We start from the raw sequence: 20,128 nt of genomic DNA, 5'->3' as shown, positions 1-20,128 counted from the left end.
CATCGCAAGACCTCTGCAACTCCATCGCCTCATACTTCCACAATAAGATCGCGGACATACACAACAGCTTCAACAACCAACCAACGCACACCACGACCGAACAACCACCCCCCACCACCACCCCCCACGCCTGGACTCCGATCAGCACCGAAGACACCATCCGCACGATGAACTCCATCCACTCCGGATCGCCGACCGACCCCTGCCCTCACCACGTCTTCAACAAGGCCGACGCTGTCATCGCACCCCACCTGCGAGACATCATCAACACATCCTTTGACACCGCCACCTTCCCTGAGAGCTGGAAGCACGCCGAACTCAGCGCTCTACTCAAGAAACCCACAGCGGACCCCACCGAACTCAAGAATTACCGCCCCATCTCGCTCCTCCCGTTTCCAGCCAAAGTCATCGAGAAGACCGTCAACAAGCAGCTGGCCGCCTTCCTTGAGACAAATGGATCCCTCGACCCCTCACAGTCTGGCTTCCGAGCCAACCACAGCACCGAGAACGCCCTCATCGCCGCCACCGATGACATCCGAGCCCTGATGGACAACGGAGAAACAGCGGCCCTCATCCTCCTAGACCTCTCCGCGGCATTCGACACTGTCTGCCACCGCACCCTGGTACAGCGCCTCAGCAACGTCGGAATCCAGGAGAAGGCTCTGGAATGGATCATCTCCTTCCTCGTCGGAAGAACACAGAGAGTCCGCCTACCACCGTACAAGTCAGAGGCCACCGAAGTCATCTGCGGCGTCCCTCAAGGATCCTCGCTGAGCCCCACCCTCTTCAACGTCTACATGAGCCCCCTCGCGGCCATCGCACGCCAACACAACCTCAGCATAATCTCCTACGCCGACGACACCCAGCTGATCCTCTCCCTGACCAACGACCCCGCCGCCGCCAGAGCCAACCTACACGAAGGGATGAAAGAGGTAGCCGAGTGGATGACGACCAGCCGCCTGAAACTGAACTCAGACAAGACGTTGGTCCTCATCCTGGGCTCTTCACCCTCCGCCTGGGACGACTCCTGGTGGCCTCCCGCCCTGGGCACCGCACCCAAACCGACAGACCATGCACGCAACCTGGGCTTCATCCTGGACTCCTCCCTCTCCATGACCAGACAAGTCAACAACGTCTCCTCTGCGTGCTTCAACATCCTACGCATGCTACGGAAGATCTTCTGGTGGATCCCCACCGAGACCAGGAAGACCGTCACCCAGGCCCTCGTCACTAGCCGACTGGACTACGGCAACGCCCTCTACGCCGGTACCACCGCCAGGCTCCAGAAGAGACTCCAGCGGATCCAGAACGCCTCTGCCAGACTCATCCTCGACATCCCACGAACCAGCCACATCTCCGGACATCTGAGAGACCTACACTGGCTCCCCGTCAACAAAAGAATCACCTTCCGCCTCCTCACCACGCACACAAAGCCCTACACGACCAAGGCCCGAGCTACCTCAACAACCGAATCAACTTCTACGCTCCCAAACGCCACCTCCGATCAGCCAACCACGCCCTCGCCGCCGTCCCCCGCATCCGAAGAGCGACTACAGGAGGAAGGTCCTTCTCCTACCTAGCCGCCAAGACCTGGAACTCCCTCCCGACCGACCTGCGCCTGACCCAAGACCACCTCTCCTTCAGGAAGAAGCTGAAGACCTGGCTGTTCGAGCAGTAGCGGCACCCCCCTACCCCCAGCGCCTTGAGACCCTACGGGTATGTAGTGCGCTCTATAAATGTCTTTGATTGATTGATTGAGTTGATAACATACAGGATGCTGCCAAGTGACACTAGCCAGTCAATGCTTACCACAGTGTAAAACAATGGACTACAAATTCATTCATGCATTTAATGGCGTACCCTGAAGAATGGCTACCCTCACTATAATATGGTGGATTGTCCCAAGGAAAACTACATTCAGCTTATATAGAATAGATTGTCGAGTGGCTGCAAACACATGAGACTCCGTATTTGCTCACCTATACTTGGAAAACGGACATGTGTCCTAATGACAAGTGGCTGCAGATGCACAGGACTCGGTATTTACTCACCTTTATTTAGAAAACGGGCGTGTGTCCTAGTAACAATAATCCCTGTGTGTTGCCTGAACGCTGGAGCATAGTCGGCTGCCTACAACGTAATAAGATGAGGTTCAAACTCCTGGATTAAGCGGCGCCTTCATCTAGACACAAAACAATAGGTGGAAAGGGCAATAATGACTTACCCGTATCTTCTATGTCGGGCGAATAAAGAGGCTTCTCAAAAACTGGCCATAGCTGAAGGATGCAGCCAGAAGTAATAGCTGTGAACGTAAATGAAAAAATCCCTTAAGCATACGTTTGGGGGCTAATCTCGGAGATGGGCTACCCATAGCCCTTTGAGTCACACCATTCTTACCGGTCTCGAGGCGTGAAAGAAGACCGCGACTTATTCGATGTGGAAAGCCAAGTGGTTGGAACCTGAAGTTTACTGCAACGAAGCAAATCAAAGGCAAAAGTATAAACACACGCGTCCAATTAACAATGGCTAGCTGTGTCTGTGGGGTGCATTATGTCTTATGCAGGTTCTTACCATTCCGATATTAAATCTCGTTCTTCGGAATGTGCAACGTCAGTCAATAACTATAGGCGGGTAAAGTTGCTGCAACATGCGGGGAAAAGAGAGAACCTTGTTACCAATCCGAACTACTATTTATGGTTCAGGTGAAGTTGGTATGGGCTTGTAGTTCTCACCTGGTTTGACGAGTTAAAGGAAGTCCGTCTTGTATTTCTTTACCGGGACCGTGCAGTTTAAATGGACTTGGCTAGTCTAAAAGAGAAATATGGTGAAACGACTGAACCTGAACGATAAAGGTGCAACCTACTCACAAGGATATAAGAACTTACTTATAATCGTATATTTGGCTCCGTATTAGAAGTACGGCAGTTGTCAACGTCCTCTCAATGAGAGTCGGGGGTAACTAAATAAAAAAGGGGAGCCGCAGTCATTAACGTTTAGTACACACTGGCTAGTGCGGGGAGAATTACTAGCGTGGGAGGCGTGTTACTTACTAGAAGTTTAGAAAAGCCGGGCATGAACCGACAGCGTCTCGGTCCGCACTGCTCACTGGCGCATGCGTGGAAGAATGCAAACAGGGAAGAAGTGTCTTTTTTAAAGAGAAAACTTTAGAAGGACCGGCCCTGGTGGGCGTGGTTTAACGTCCTTGCAGGCAGATCAGGTATAAGGTGCATTAATGCCTGGGAACTGTCAAGGGTATCTAAATATAGAACGAAATTGGTCCAAACAGCACAGGACAACAGCAGAGGCGATGCAAATGGCACGAAGTAGCCATTTGCATCGCAGATCAAGTGAAAGGTGCACTAGTGCCTGGGAACTGTCAAGGGTATCTAAATGTGGAACGAAATTTGTCCAAACAGAACAGGACAACAGCAGAGGCGATGTAAATGGCACGGAGTAGCCTCATAATTTATAGATTTCACTTAATTCATTTAAACCCGACACAGCCGTGTCGAATTTAACTATCAGGAGGGCCTTTCTCCTAGAAAGTTTGAGGTTCCAATCACCTCCACGCTGGTCCTTTTCTACCTTCGATATAACTGTCCAACTTAAGTCTTCAATTTGGTGTTGCATCCTTGTCCAATGATTTACCAAAGGCGCACTTTCAACTTTCCTTTTTAATCGTGACTTATGTTGAGAAATGCGTTGGCGTACTTCTTGATTGGTTTTGCCTATATAAAGGCAATAGCATGGGCTCTTTATCCCGTATACTACAAATTTTGATTTGCAGTTACTAAAGGCATCGTGCTTCCATGCAATCCCGTTGTGTTGGAATAGCGACCCTTCCACTGTGGAATCACAGCATAAACAGGTACCACATTTGTGGTGTCCTGTGACTGGGGGCATGCCCATCAACTGGCGTAATGAAGGTTGGGTTTTGGTAGGCATGGCTGCTCTTATGACGTGATTTGCTACACTGTTTTCCTTCTTGAAGGCAAATAACGGAAGCTCTTTGAAAATGACATCTAGATTTTTTACCAAATGCCAATTTGGGCCGATGATGCGTTTAAGTTGATTGGCATTTGGGCAAAAGGTTGTGACGCAAACCTGGCGATGTAGGTTGGATTTTTCTTTTCGCTCCAGGAGCGTCTCTCTCTGGGTGTATTTAGCTCTCTTCATACAGTTTTTAACAAGCTTCTTTGGATACCCCCGGTCACACAATTTAGATATCAGATTTCTTGCATGATGTTGATAGTCCTCATACGTGCAGTTTCTGCGTACCCGCAGAAACTGGCCGTATGGCAGATTTTCTCTGAGGCTTCTGGGATGATTACTATCAAACAGTAGAGCTTTGTTGCGATCAGTCGGTTTTGTAAACAATGTAGTTGCTAGTATGCCTTCTCTGGGGAATACCGCCACATCTAAAAATGGAATGTGGGTAGTGGATTGGGCCATGCTGAACTGTAGGTCTGGTGTCCTGGCATTTAACCATTGGTGGAACAGGGACAAGTTGTTACTGTCTCCTGTCCATACCATAAAGACGTCATCGATAAAACGAAGCCAAATGCCCATATACTGACTGAATGGATTATTGTTGTGTATATGAGTGTCTTCGTATAATGACATTAAAAGTACTGCCAGCTCTGGTGCAAAGGGGCAGCCCATTGCCACCCCCTTGACTTGATAGTAAAACTCATTGTTAAAGCAAAAGTAGTTTTTTCTTAGTGCAAAGGATGCAAGATCAACCAAAAATTTGGTGGGGACTCGCATTGGTCTGGGTCTTGAGTCTAGGAAGAACGTTAGGACTGCCACTGCTTCGTCCTGGGGGATCTGGGTATACAGAGATGTCAAGGGTGACCAAAATGTCAGTCCCTTCACAAAATCTAACTTTTTCCATTTTATTGATAAAGTCGGTGGTATCTTGTAGATAGGAGACTACCGGACTCAAACTCTTTTAAAAAACAATCTACATATTTGGCAATCGTCTCTAGCAGAGAACCACATCCTGCCACGATGGGTCTGCCAGGCGGATGGTCTTGGTTTTTATGGAGTTTAGGCAGTACATAGAACATGGGTGTTTTGGGATGTTTGATTTGCAGGTATTCTAATTCCTTTTGCCTAACAAACCCTTGTTCGAATCCTTCTTGGATTAAAGCAAACAGTTCATTTTGTAAATCTTTAGTGGGGTCTTTTCCTATTTTGCGGTAGCAGTTAGGATCTTCCAATTGTCTCATCACCTCGGCGGTGTAGTCCTTGGTATCCCACACGACAATCGCCCCGCCTTTGTCAGCTTGCTTTATTATAATCGATGTGTCATTTCTTAGATTAGTTAAGGCAGCCATTTGGTCTTTGGTGGTATTATATTTAACACATTTTTTTATCTTTTTCCATTGATGAAATAGCAGATAACACAGTTTTTTCAAAGATTATAAATTCTTTTGGAATCTTGTTAGCTGGTGGGCAGAATGTAGATTTGTTTCTCAGCCCATTAACTTCAGTCGGGCATTGTATCGGGTTTTCGATGAAAAACATAGTTAATCTCAGTTTTCTACAGAATTCTATGAACTCAGATTTTAATTTCACGAAGTCTGTCTTTTTAGATGGGACAAAAGATAGTCCCTTGGCTAATATACTTTCATCTCCTTCGGTGAGAACCCTACTAGAGAGGTTAAAGATAGGTGACAGGTCTAATTTTTGTACTGTTGGCGGCGTGTTTTCATCTCCCAGGGGATTGTATATCTCACCCTGCCCTTGGGGCGCGTCTGGCCTCTCGATAAAAAAGGATTCGTAGATTGATTTTGTTGTGGTTGATTTTGGTGCCAATTCCGATTCCTATTAGAACGGTTATAACTGCTGCCTGTGTCACTTTCTGTGCCTGAAGATGATGTATCTGAAAACGAGATGAATTGTTTTCTTGATCTCCCTTGGTTATCAGAGAGATAACGTCTTGAATCTAACTTCGAGTAAAAGTCAGACTGTAGATACTATACATACATATACACAACAATAATCCATTCAGTCAGTATATGGGCATTTGGCTTCGTTTTATCGATGACGTCTTTATGGTATGGACAGGAGACAGTAACAACTTGTCCCTGTTCCACCAATGGTTAAATGCCAGGACACCAGACATACAGTTCAGCATGGCCCAATCCACTACCCACATTCCATTTTTAGATGTGGAGGTATTCCCCAGAGAAGGCATACTAGCAACTACATTGTTTACAAAACCGACTGATCGCAACAAAGCTCTACTGTTTGATAGTAATCATCCCTGAAGCCTCAGAGAAAATCTGCCATACGGCCAGTTTCTGCGGGTACGCAGAAACTGCACGTATAATGAGGACTATCAACATCATGCAGGAAATCTGATATCTAAATTGTGTGACCGGGGGTATCCAAAGAAGCTTGTTAAAAACTGTATGAAGAGAGCTAAATACACCCCGAGAGAGACGCTCCTGGAGCGAAAAGAAAAATCCAACCTACATCGCCAGGTTTGTGTCACGACCTTTTGCCCAAATGTCAATCAACTTAAACGCATCATCGGCCAAAATTGGCATTTGGTAAAAAATCTAGATGTCAGTTTAAAAGAGCTTCCGTTATTTGCCTTCAAGAAGGAAAACAGTGTAGCAAATCACGTCATAAGAGCAGCCATGCCTACCAAAACCCAACCTTCATTACGCCAGTTGATGGGCATGCCCCCAGTCACAGGACACCACAAATGTGGTACCTGTTTATGCTGTGATTCCACAGTGGAAGGGTCGCTATTCCAACACAACGGGATTGCATGGAAGCACGATGCCTTTAGTAACTGCAAATCAAAATTTGTAGTATACGGGATAAAGTGCCCATGCAATTGCCTTTATATAGGCAAAACCAATCAAGAAGTACGCCAACGCATTTCTCAACATAAGTCACGATTAAAAAGGAAAGTTGAAAATGCGCCTTTGATAAATCATTGGACAAGGATGCAACACCAAATTGAAGACTTAAGTTGGACAGTTATATCGAAGGTAGAAAAGGACCAGCGTGGAGGTGGTTGGAACCTCAAACTTTCTAGGAGAGAGGCCCTCCTGATAGTTAAATTCGACATGGCTGTGTCGGGTTTAAATTAATTAAGGGATATCTATAAATTATGAGGCTACTCCGTGCCATTTACATCGCCTCTGCTGTTGTTCTGTGCTGTTTGGACCAATTTCGTTCCACATTTAAATACCCTTGACAGTTCCCAGGCACTAATGCACCTTTTACCTGATCTGCCTGCAAGGACGCTAAACCACGCCCACCAGGGCCGGTCCCTTCTAAGGTTTTCCCTTTAAAAAAGACACTTCTTCCCTGCTCGCATTCTTCCACGCATGCGCCAGTGAGCAGTACGGACCGAGACGCTGTCGGTTCATGCCCGGCTTTTCTGAACTTCTAGGAAGTAACACGCCTCCCACGCTAGTAATTCTCCCCGCACTAGGCCGTGTGTACTAAACGTTAATGACTGCGGCTCCCCTTTTTATTTAGTTACCCCCGACTCTCATTGAGAGGACGTTGACAACTGCCGTACTTCTAATACGGAGCCACAAATACGAATATAAGTAAGTTCTTATATCCTTGTGAGTAGGTTGCACCTTTATCGTTCAGGTTCAGTCGTTTCACCATATTTCTCTTTTAGACTAGCCAAGTCCATTTAAACTGCACGGTCCCGGGAAAGAAATACAAGACGGACTTCCTTTAACTCGTCAAACCAGGTGAGAACTACAAGCCCATACCAACTTCACCTGAACCATAAATAGTAGTTCGGATTGGTAACAAGGTTCTCTCTTTTCCCCGCATGTTGCAGCAACTTTACCCGCCTATAGTTATTGACTGACGTTGCACATTCCGAAGAACGAGATTTAATATCGGAATGGTAAGAACCTGCATAAGACATAATGCACCCCACAGACACAGCTAGCCAGTGTTAATTGGACGCGTGTGTTTATACTTTTGCCTTTGATTTGCTTCGTTGCAGTAAACTTCAGGTTCCAACCACTTGGCTTTCCACATCGAATAAGTCGCGGTCTTCTTTCACGCCTTGAGACCGGTAAGAATGGTGTGACTCAAAGGGCTATGGGTAGCCCATCTCCGAGATTACCCCCCAAATGTATGCTTAAGGGATTTTTTCATTTACGTTCACAGATATTTCTTCTGGCTGCATCCTTCAGCTATGGCCAGTTTTTGAGAAGCCTCTTTATTCACCCGACATAGAAGATAAGGGTAAGTCATTATTGCCCTTTCCACCTATTGTTTAGTGTCTAGATGAAGGCGTCGCTTAATCCAGGAGTTTGAACCTCATCTTATTATGTTGTAGGCAGCCGACTATGCTCCAGCGTTCAGGCAACACACAGGGATTATTGTTACTAGGACACACGCCCGTTTTCTAAATAAAGGTGAGTAAATACCGAGTTCTGTGCATCTGCAGCCACTTGTCATTAGGACACATGTCCGTTTTCCAAGTATAGGTGAGCAAATACGGAGTCTCATGTGTTTGCAGCCACTCGACAATCTATTCTATATAAGCTGAATGTAGTTTTCCTTGGGACAGTCCACCATATTATAGTGAGGGTAGCCATTCTTCAGGGTACGCCTTTAAATGCATGAATGAATGAATTTGCAGTCCATTGTTTTACACCGTGGTAAGCCTTGACTGGCTAGTGTCACTTGGCAGCATCCTGTATGTTATCAACTGATGAAATAGATAGTATATAACTGGTCCAAAATGTGCCACTTACGCTTCTTTTTTTCTTTGTTCTTTCATTCCCTTTTCCCATTTCACTGTTTTATAGGAACCCTAATGGCCCTGAAGAGAATCCCCTACGATCCAAGCGGGATTCGAAACGCGTAGGCCCCATCCTACTGGTCTACTATAGCATCTGGGGATTGAAGTAGCCAAACCCAGTGCTGAGTGTTGTACATTACCACAGAATAGTGATTCTAATCAATTTTAACTGACTTTGTAGACATATAGGAATGTACCTAGAAAACATTTAGTGTAAATGCTTTTGAAAAAACCTGTAGACCGTGGTATTTGTTTCTCTGTTGCATTGTTTTTCTAAATCTCTTTTTTCCCTCCTACACGTATATATGATATGGTTGTTTGTGATATGCCTGCATTTTGATTGAATGAGTGGATGGTTGGTCAATATCCCATTGTCCCCTGTGTCCACTGTAAATGTACCCCCTTTTTTGTACTATGAATTAAATGTTGAGTTTAAATGTCGCAAATAATGTGAATAAAATACTATTAAGTAGTAACTCCCATTCCTGATTTATTGCTCGGGTTTCTGGTGGGGATTTGGTCCTGTTAAATCATGTATATCAGTACTGGCATTCTTTTTTCGGTGGTTAACTTCTTGGCTCAGCCTTACTGATTAGAGCCAGCCCCCTGTTGCTTTTCTCGACACTTGTTTAGTGGCGCCGATAGCTTGTTTCGGCTCGAACATCTTCGGACGCACCGAGGGTGGTAACCCGAATTTGATAGGTGTCGACGCGGTCTGAACTTGTCCGCCCAGCTTCGGCGTCGGGGCCTTCTTCGGTCCGACCGCTGTAGCCTTATCCTTGATGCGTTGGAGTGACTCCGACACTTCCTTGGCTATGAATGGACTGGGGCGCGTCGACTCGACAGGGTCCTTGGAGCCAGTCTTCGACTTGTCTGTAGGCCTCGACCGAGGCTCGATCCCGTCTTTCGGTTCGAGCCTCTTGTGCGAATCGACTCCCTTTGGCGTCGGCCTTGGTGGTTCGACGGCCTTGACCTTGGTCTTCGGTGCCCCAACCATCGGCTCAATGACCTTCTTGAGCTTTCCGGCATCGACGGCCATTTTCTTTTTCTTCGGCTCCGAGGGGTTTGAGGCCATGGGGTCGACCAGAGTCACTTGCACTTTCGGTTTCGGCAATGATGCTGTCGGTTTCGATTTCTTGTATCGACCAATGGTGGTTTCGAAACCGAAGGCTCTTTAGTAATGTTCGAACCCGGGCCTTTATGCGGGGCTGAAGAACAAGATTGTAGATCTTGGGTAAGGCCTAGTGGCGATCCCTCGACCTGAGCCTTATTGAGTGTGTCATCGTCGGCCCCCGTATAGCCGGTTGGGCCTAGCTCTTCGCCTGAGCTATCTTATACGGCCCCAAGGGCCTCCACGTCGTCTCCTACCTCATCGATGACGTTTTAGTCTTCGTCTTGCACCTCTTCGTCTTCGGCGTCATACTCGGAGTCATGGCCCGAAGCCGGATCGGAGTAGTGTTCCTGATCCTCCAGATCAACGACCTCTTCGTCTTCGGTCCGGAAGATGTTCACGGGAACAGGCACTGACTTCTTTGACTCCAATCGAGCCGCAAGTCGAATCTTAAGAGTTTTCTTCGACCTGAACCGGGCACAGGCCATACAGTTGGCTTCGTTGTGGTCTGGGGACAGGCACTTGTTGCACACCGGGTGGACATCGATGTGCGGGTATTTTGCATTGCAAAGGGGACACCTCTTGAATGGACTTCTTTCTATTTGAGATCGAAGATCGAGTCGAGTGTGGAAAGAAAAACCTTTCGAGTCCTCAATGTCCTCTCGAAACAAAGGCACCGATACTGAACGAAACGATACCGACGCTGTCGAAAGCCTTTTGGCTTTGTAGAAACTTTTCCTATCTTGAGCTAAGATAGTAATATCCGAACCCAATGGCGGAAAAAAACAATCTGAGAATGGAGAGGATGCCCTTGCGCACTGTAGTGCAGGGGAGGAGCCACCTATCTCGTGATACTTCGAAGACTCTTCCAGGACAACAATGTGCAATCATCCGGCCCCAACACTAGGCGGCGATCTATGCACAGATATGAATTCAGCAGCCCACATGCCTCGAACACAAATCCACTTGTCGCTTTGATGCCACGTGGTGCAGCGACAAATTATGGCAGCAATCTCACATAAGAACTCGGATAATAGCCTCTCTGATTTGCCAGGGCTCATACTATAGTAGGGTTTGAATACTAGCAATTCACTTATTTTGCCACCTTTCCACAGACCTACATACTGAGGCTGGATGTTGCGGTAAGCAATAGTTTCACGATTGAAAAGCCCTTTTCAGTCTTTGCAATTCTACCAATTTGCATGTTTTAAGGGTTTTCACCAGCTCTTCTCTAATCTTTTCACATACTGAGAAAGGTTTGAAATTTACTCCTGATAATGTCCAAAGTAAAACTTCTTCCGGGGAGGAGCAAAAGGGTTGGAGAAAAAGTGAACTTGTAAACACTAAGAAGATTTTTCGAATGAGTAAATCTACACATGTAGATCTGCTAGTGCTAAAATCCAGTACACCAATATCTTTCAGAAGTACCATTTCCCATCTTACTTCTGTAAATTCTTATAAGTTCATGAAAGCCATAGGTCTGCACTAATGCTAGGACATTTACCATTGGTGTGTACTTACGTGATTATCTTTAAGAATTGGGCCTTTAATTAGGTCTGGTGTTAACCAAGACCTTTTGTTTTTATTAAATTTCTATTTCTAGGGGGAGTGGCCAAGAGAGCCATCATGGCGGATGCAGCTTAACGGAGCTCCGTCCAGCCAGCCATAAATCCGCCTATTTATCCTGCCTCCCCCCCCGCTCCGGAGCGTCCCGGAGGGGAGAATCCTGCACCGGATACTTGCGGCGAGCCCTGAGCGAAATTCCGGGCAAATCGGTGTGCCGGGGGCAGGAGATCGCAGCCCTGTGCAGTGGGGCCTGCGCCACTCAGTGGAGCCGGGGACCTAGATTTTCGCGGGTCGCAGGCTCGCGGTGGCTGGTGAGGTGGAGGAGCAAGCGGCGAACGGCGAGGGGTGACGGTCCCTGGCTCGGTGGGACCAGTGAGGACATCAGGCAGCCCGGGTTTGACGCTCTGAAGTCCCCGCTGACAGCAAGATTCCGGGGGGACGACGGCCAGTTCCTCTCCCAGTGCTGTGGCAGGGCCATGAGGCCTAGTTCAGGAGGAGAAGCCGGGGGCTCGAGTTTGGCGTGGTCCCGGGAGGCGGACCCCGGCCCCCACTCCGGACATCGGCCCTTCTGGACACCAGTGGCCCCAGAGAGGGAAACAGTAAGGAGGTGTGCGGTGCTTCCTGGGAGTGAGCGCTGGGGGGCCCTGCTGGACTGTGGAGTTGGAAGGGGCCCGTGGTTGGCGTTGCGGCGGTCGGATCGGGCCGCATTGGCATAGGAGGGCGTCCAGGGGCCCACTTGGAGCATGCCTCGGCCCTGACGCCCACAGACAAGGGGGGGCTAGTTTGGAGCGGGACCGGCCGACCCTGGACCCACCCGGGTGATCTGCTGTGGCCATAGGGGTGCGTATTGCCTAGCTGGAGGCCCCCGGCAGTGGGGTGCCCAGAAGATTGCAAGGAGGGCACTGCCCCTACCCAGGGAGATACGACCTGGGCCACAGCCGCCGTTCATGACAGCGGGGGCCAATCACACACTCCTTCGGCGGTCGGACCGGGCCGCGTCGGTGGGCCGGGCGGTGCCGGGGTTCGCCTGCGCCCTTGGCGGAAGGCCTAGTGGAGGAGACCGGGGGCACTAGACCAGAGTGTGTGTCCTGACCGGAGGGTGCCAGCTGGCTGGAGGGTAGAGGTTGGATACGCGCCCGGGGCACCAGTGATAGCGAAGCAGGCCCATCAGAAGATTCGACGCAGGCCTCCGGGTTGGCGGACCTCAGTGACTGGTAGCCATGACACTAGGTGGAGGAGGTGGGGGGCCTCCCAAGCAAGGCCCCATTGACTAGTTCACGGGACCCAGCGGCAGCGCAGGGGCGACCACCAGGATTCTGGGCCGGATAACTCCGCACTCATGGCAGCCATAACCCAGTACCGGGACATGCTGGATGCGAAGATAGGGGCAGTGAGGTCGGATGTCACGCTGCTGCGCCAGGATCTGCGAAATGCGGTGTCCTGCATCACGGAAGCTGAAACACGCATTTCGGGGGTGGAGGATGACGTTGAGGCCCTAAAGTGAAAGGTGGCCAGCATGGAGTCCGTCCAGCAGGGCCTGGCTCTCCGGGTAAAGAATGCGGAGGGACGTGCCAGGTGGAACAACCTGCGCTTCGTTGGGCTGCCGGAAGGATTCGAGAAGGGCAACATGGAGGGCTTCTTGACGCAGTGGCTGGAGGGCTGGCACCCCCTGATTCCATCTCCAGATGTTTCGTGATAGAGCGGGCGCACCGGGTCCTCATGCAAAAATCGCCGGTGGGAGCACGGCCGCAGCCGGAGATAGCCAAACTGATGAACTATCATGATCGCGACACTATCCTGCGACTCGCCAGGGCGAAGGAGCCGCTGCACTATGAAAACCATCGTATCCTGATCTTCCTAGACTATACATGTATGGTGCAGCAGCAACGGCAATCGTTCACAGCGGCCAAGGCTCGCCTGAGAGAGCTAAAACTTCCCTACGCCTTGCTCTATCCGGCCCGCCTGCGGGTCGTGTTCCAGTCCCGCACTCACTTCTTCGACACCCCTGTAGAGGTGTTCAAATGGACAGACGAGACCGTGTCGGTCAGAGTGCTTACACATCCGGGGCTGGAGTCAGACTCCTCTCAGAGTGGGACGCAGCCAAGGGCCTCCAGAGGGGCAAGACGGAAGGGTAATTGGAGATCCAGGTCCAGGCAGCGCTCTACGTCTGGCAGTGCATCGGAGAGGGGGAAGGGGGCCTCTGGCAGTAGAGCAGAGGGAACTTGATGCCTCCGGCAGACAGGCCTCAGGAGCGCAGTATACCATATGACTGGGCATTGTACTGCATATCAGCGTGTTGTTTTTCCACTGTGCGGGCGAGTGGCACTTGCGGAGCTGATGTACATGTTGCACTGAGCATAATGGGGCACGGAGGGGTGGATGGTGTGGGGGCGGGCTGTTCCCCTACCTGTGGGTTGGTTGAGGGCGGTTGAAAGGGGTTTGGGGAGTTCAATGGGGATCCATTGGTGTAGACGGCCTCAGGCCTCATGGTGGGGGGCGGGTGTCCGATATACCGTGACAGGTACTTCAAAGTTTTTGATGTGTGGGGTGGGGGGTTGGGGTAGGGGGAAGGGGGAGTCGTACGGGGTCAGTTGGGGGGGGTTAGGGGGAAGGGGGGAGTCGCACGGGGTCAGTTGGGGGGGGGGGGGTCACACGATCCCGTGGGGGTTTTGAAAGTTGGTATGTGTGCACCGGCTGGGCCCATTATTTGGGCGTTCACCCTGGATGTCCCCTAATGGCAGGTGTTGAGAATAGGGCGAGTGGGCCCAGGGGCTCTCTCAGGGTCCTCAGCTGGAATGTACGGAGAGTTCTGGACAAGGTTAAGAGAGGGGCAGTTCTGCGGCAGGCGAAGAGGGCTGGCGCTGATGTGTTAATGCTCCAAGAGACCCACCTACTGGGCACGAAAACGCTGTGTCTGCAGCGCTATGGCTACCAACAGGTGTTCCATGTAAGCTTTACTAAGGGATATGGGGGAGTTGCCATTCTAGTACACCGCAGAATCCCATATGTCCACTCAGCTCACTGGGTTGATACACAGGTTCGATACATCATTATTAAAGGTACGGTAGGTGAGGAGCCGCTGGTCCTTGGGAGTGTCTATGCTCCGCCTCCCCTGCAGTGGTCTCTGGTCGAAAAGCTGTTTGAGGTGTGGGCAGACATCCCCGAAGAGCTGGCGGTCATTGGGGGTGATTGGAACGATGTTATGGACAGCTTACGGATAGGTTTCGACCTGGGGGTGGACGGGTGGTGGGTCCCCCCACTAAACTAAATGACAATGCTTGGGGGCTCAACTGGGTCGACACTTGGCGGCACCTACATGGTAACATGCGGGATACACGTACCTTTCTGCAGTTCATAAATCCTTCTCTAGGCTAGATTACATTTTTGTCCCCGGAGCTGTGATTACTAGGGTAGAGGCAGGAGACATTCTGCCACGCGGGCTCTCGGACCATTCTCCCACCACCATTGATCTTTGTTTGGACAAGGGGCGGCAGCCATTCCGGTGGCGCCTCTCCGTATGGCACCTGCAGTAGCCGGAGTATCAGAAACATATGGGTGAGGCCATCGCCCACTTCCTGACGGAGAATATGGGGTCTGTTGCGGAGGTCGGAACGGTATGGGAGTCCATGAAGCCGACACTTAGAGGAGTGGCCATAGCCTGGTGCGCAGCAGCTCGGAAGAAACGCAGGGCGGACCTGGTACGGGCTGAGGCTGAAATTGAGGCATTAGAGCTCCAGGGCAGTACGGAGGGTTGGGCTCCAGTGGCGGGGCAGCTCCTTTTGGCACAGCAGATGTATGCGTCCATGTTGATGGACGAAGCGAAGCAGGTATGGCTTGCGACACCCAGCAGTATCTGCCAATGGGCGGATAAATCGGGAACAATGCTACACCGGCTATGTCAGGGTACGTTCCAGGCTCAGACTCTCCCTCGGATACTGGATGACGAGGCGTCCTTGGTCACGGATACAACAGAATCGGCAGAAGGCTTTGCAGCTTATTATGCAGGCTTGTATGCCCCGAACGAATGTCTCCCCGCCGACGTAGTGGACAAATTCCTAGCTGACCTGCCGCCACGCGCGGTCCCAGACGAGGTTCGGGAGCGTCTTGAGCTCCCACTGACAGGAAGAATTGGGCACGGCACTGGGTGAACTTAATACAGGTAAAACGCAAGGCCTAACGGGTTCCCCAGCAAATTTTTTTAGGAGGTACCACTTACAGCTCGGGCCCATTATAGAGCGGCTGTGGAGGAAGCCAGGGAGCGGGGCAGTCTCCCCCCTGACTGGAGACATGCAGAGGTGGTGGTATTTCACACGCCAGGCCGACCCCCAGAGCAACATGCATCATACCGCCCAATTTCCTTGCTAAATGTCGAAGCAAAGATCTTGGCCAAAGCACTAGCCAATAGGCTACTACCCTGTATAGCGGACCTTATCCATCCCACCTGGCCGGCTTCACGCCCCAGAGGGCGACCAGACATAATATTCGGAGAGCGCATGTGGCTGTTGCGGCTGTCCGGAGTACCGGGGTACCGGCAGCGCTCCTGTTAGCCGATATGGACAGGGCGTTTGACTCGCTGACCTGGGTATACCTGTTCGCCCTCCTACCGCGGCTTAATTTCGTACCCCACTTCTTGTAATATTCACGGCTGCTTTATACAGACTTGACGGCCTCGGTCAGCGTGGCAGGTGCTACCTCCTCCAGATTTACCATCGGGCGGGGCACCAGACAGGGTTGCCCCCTCTCGCCCTATCTTTATGCCCTGGCCATGGAAACGCTGGGTGTGCATGGATGCGTAGTTACGGGGGTTTGAATGGGACCGGGGTCTGTCTGACAGAATTGCGCTCTATGCGGATGACGTCCTATTCTTCCTCACGAATATCAACAGGTCAGGGGCGCACTGAGAAGTTGGCCTGATATATGATGCTCACTAGTTCTAGTGATCACCTTGTATCAGTCCAAACAACCCTTATGGTGATTGGTTGTAAGTCAACCTTATAGACCAGCTATCCTAGTAGCATGGACAAAAGCAGTCTTTAGGCTAAACTCTTTATGGCATGTGAAGCCAGCTGTTTTACCACATATAACCTTTGAATACCAAATGAAAAGGACACCACACAGGTTGTTATGAAAATAAACAGTTATTTATTAACTAACATACACCTCTGAACTCTTTATGAGGTCAGAGGGCTAAGCACATGACAATACTAAAAGGGAAATACGAGTTCGCACAATATTTAAAAGTGCGCCTTAGGGGCACGACAAACCATATACTCAGAATAATGGAATGCGAGGAAAGAAAGTACTGTAAGGAGATCCAGAGGCTGGAGGATCGCTGGGACTACGCTACGGACTAGGTAAGTAAGGAGCAGGAGGCCCACGGGACTCACGTGCAGAGTGGGAACTCTCACGCGGGATGCGTACCAACGTCTATGGATCTTACAGTTTAGAAAGTTACGGATTCCGGACGGACCCGGCTGGATGGAGGAAAAACAACAGTGGACCTGGACACTAGGATAGTGTACCTAGACTTCAGCACCTGGAAGCTTTAGTTACCTAACCCACAGGCTGCAGGTGCATAGGGCTGAAGTTGCGTCCGGTTTGCTGCGTTGATCCCGGTGATGCCTGAAACAAGGAGTTGCTGGCAGGCAGCCAGATGGAGGAGTCCGGTGGTTCCAAGGATGGAACTGGAAGGAAGAAGTCCTGAAAGGGAAGGGGACAGAGTCTCGGTCACTAGCCAGTGACGGTGCTGGAACCAGGAGGGAACCAGATGCTGTCGCCGCAGTCAGGTGAAGGAAGGGTCGCTTCTCTCTGTAGCTGCGCGGACCAGGAGCTGCTCTTCACGACCAGGCTGGAGGCACGAGCTGTCCCACGTAGTCTGCTGCTGTCTGCGGTGTCGGATCGTCGATCTGGACAACATGCCTTGGCTAATGCAAACAAAACAGGTGATGGACCGAATGTGGATCAATGTCACACATTCACCCCAGTCCGAAGATCTGGGCCCAAATCCATCGTTTTTTTGCACTCCACACCACCCTGGGTTAGACAATGGCGATATGCAAATCAGCTCTGACCCTGTGCCCCATGGGAACAGTCCAGTCCGAACTACAAAAGCCATGTCCTTCCCAGAACGGAATCAAGCATCCGAGGACCGGACCGGTTTCGAGGTAACACCTCTCATCAGCCCAGCTAGCTTGAATCCAGTGGTGTGGAGTGCCTGGGACCCACGTCTGAGCATCCCCAGCGCACTTAGGGCGGAATTTGCAAACAAAACAGGTGATGGACCGAATGTGGATCAATGTCACACATTCACCCCAGTCCGAAGATCTGGGCCCAAATCCATCGTTTTTTTGCACTCCACACCACCCTGGGTTAGACAATGGCGATATGCAAATCAGCTCTGACCCTGTGCCCCATGGGAACAGTCCAGTCCGAACTACAAAAGCCATGTCCTTCCCAGAACGGAATCAAGCATCCGAGGACCGGACCGGTTTCGAGGTAACACCTCTCATCAGCCCGGCTAGCTTGAATCCAGTGGTGTGGAGTGCCTGGGACCCACGTCTGAGCATCCCCAGCGCACTTAGGGTCCGGTCCTCGGATGCTTGATTCCGTTCTGGGAAGGACATGGCTTTTGTAGTTCGGACTGGACTGTTCCCATGGGACACAGGGTCAGAGCTGATTTGCATATCGCCATTGTCTAACCCGGGGTGGTGTGGAGTGCAAAATAACGATGGATTTGGGCCCAGATCTTCGGACTGGGGTGAGTGTGTGACATTGATCCACATTCGGTCCATCACCTGTTGTGTTTGCAAATTCCGCCCTAAGTGCGCTGGGGATGCCCAGACGTGGGTCCCAGGCACTCCACACCACTGGAGTCAAGCTAGCCGGGCTGATGAGGTGTTACCTCGAAACCGGTCCGGTCCTCGGATGCTTGATTCCGTTCTGGGAAGGACATGGCTTTTGTAGTTCGGACTGGACTGTTCCCATGGGACACAGGGTCAGAGCTGATTTGCATATCGCCATTGTCTAACCCGGGGTGGTGTGGAGTGCAAAATAACGATCGATTTGGGCCCAGATCTTCGAACTGGGGTGAGTGTGTGACATTGATCCACATTCGGTCCATCACCTGTTGTGTTTGCAAATTCCGCCCTAAGTGCGCTGGGGATGCCCAGACGTGGGTCCCAGGCACTCCACACCACTGGAGTCAAGCTAGCCGGGCTGATGAGAGCTGTTACCTCGAAACCGGTCCGGTCCTCGGATGCTTGATTCCGTTCTGGGAAGGACATGGCTTTTGTAGTTCGGACTGGACTGTTCCCATGGGACACAGGGTCAGAGCTGATTTGCATATCGCCATTGTCTAACCCGGGGTGGTGTGGAGTGCAAAATAACGATGGATTTGGGCCCAGATCTTCGGACTGGGGTGAGTGTGTGACATTGATCCACATTCGGTCCATCACCTGTTGTGTTTGCAAATTCCGCCCTAAGTGCGCTGGGGATGCCCAGACGTGGGTCCCAGGCACTCCACACCACTGGAGTCAAGCTAGCCGGGCTGATGAGAGCTGTTACCTCGAAACCGGTCCGGTCCTCGGATGCTTGATTCCGTTCTGGGAAGGACATGGCTTTTGTAGTTCGGACTGGACTGTTCCCATGGGACACAGGGTCAGAGCTGATTTGCATATCGCCATTGTCTAACCCGGGGTGGTGTGGAGTGCAAAATAACGATGGATTTGGGCCCAGATCTTCGGACTGGGGTGAGTGTGTGACATTGATCCACATTTGGTCCATCACCTGTTGTGTTGGCTAATGCAAGCCACGCGGTGGAACAAAGATGGCGTCTGGTGCGGACCAGGATGGTCCGGAGTGCTTCTCGTTCACAAGGAAGCAAGGGCCAGTCTGGGGGACCAGACCAGCAGCGTTGGATTCTTCGGTCGTCGTCTCAGAGGTCACTAGCCAGCCGGCAAGTGACCAGACAACAGGACAAGCAGCAACCAAGCAAAAGGGCCCGACGCAAATCTCGTGGATGCTGGGGGGCTGGTCTTTGGTGCAGGAGCTGCGTCGGTGGGGGGCTTCTCAAACCCCAGTGCACTCACTCGAGGATCCCTCGGCGGTCGTGCTGGAAGCGCTGTGCAGGTTTTCTCAAGATGGCCGTCTCCACGTTGCTCGTCGCACCCACGGGTCCCAGCTGTGCTGAGGATGTGGGTAGAGGTCAGAGAGGTCTGGAGGTCCGGGTTTTGTCGAGCTGGGTCGTCTGATTCCGGGATGGAAGGACTTTGCAGCAAACCGCACAGGAGCTTGATGGTGCCTGCGAAGCAGGATGGTCACTCCTAGACCATAGGGGAGATTCTTCAGTCTTCTGATGGTTCAGGAGGGAGAAGGTCAAGAGTTCTTCGTAGAAGTTGTCAAGAGTAATCTAATTTGGAATGGAACCAGCTCCTACCTTTATTCTGCTAAAGGGGGCTGCACTGCGACTAGGTCCCTCCTCTGGGTGGGACCAGGAAGGGGGGTGGTTACACCCCCTTTCCTTTGTCCGGTCTTGCGCCAGCTCTGGGGCTGGAGTGCCCCAGGAACTGGTTTAGACCGGCATATGCACAGGGACACCTTGCGTGCCCCAGGCATGTCTCATTCCTTTCAGCCCTGGCCTACCTAATACA

General features: G+C 51.0%; 1 protein-coding gene across 3 annotated transcripts in view; it reads right to left on the bottom strand.

Annotated features, from left to right (window-relative positions):
- The window catches only part of TIMELESS (timeless circadian regulator), a 466,894-nt gene that overhangs the window by 250,573 nt on the left and 196,193 nt on the right, over positions 1-20,128 (bottom strand). The gene's annotated exons all lie outside the window — the stretch shown is intronic.

The sequence above is a fragment of the Lissotriton vulgaris genome, chromosome 1_1 (assembly GCF_964263255.1).
Source record: "Lissotriton vulgaris chromosome 1_1, aLisVul1.2, whole genome shotgun sequence".
NCBI lineage: Eukaryota > Metazoa > Chordata > Amphibia > Caudata > Salamandridae > Lissotriton > Lissotriton vulgaris.
This window is presented reverse-complemented; position numbering and strand designations above follow the sequence as displayed.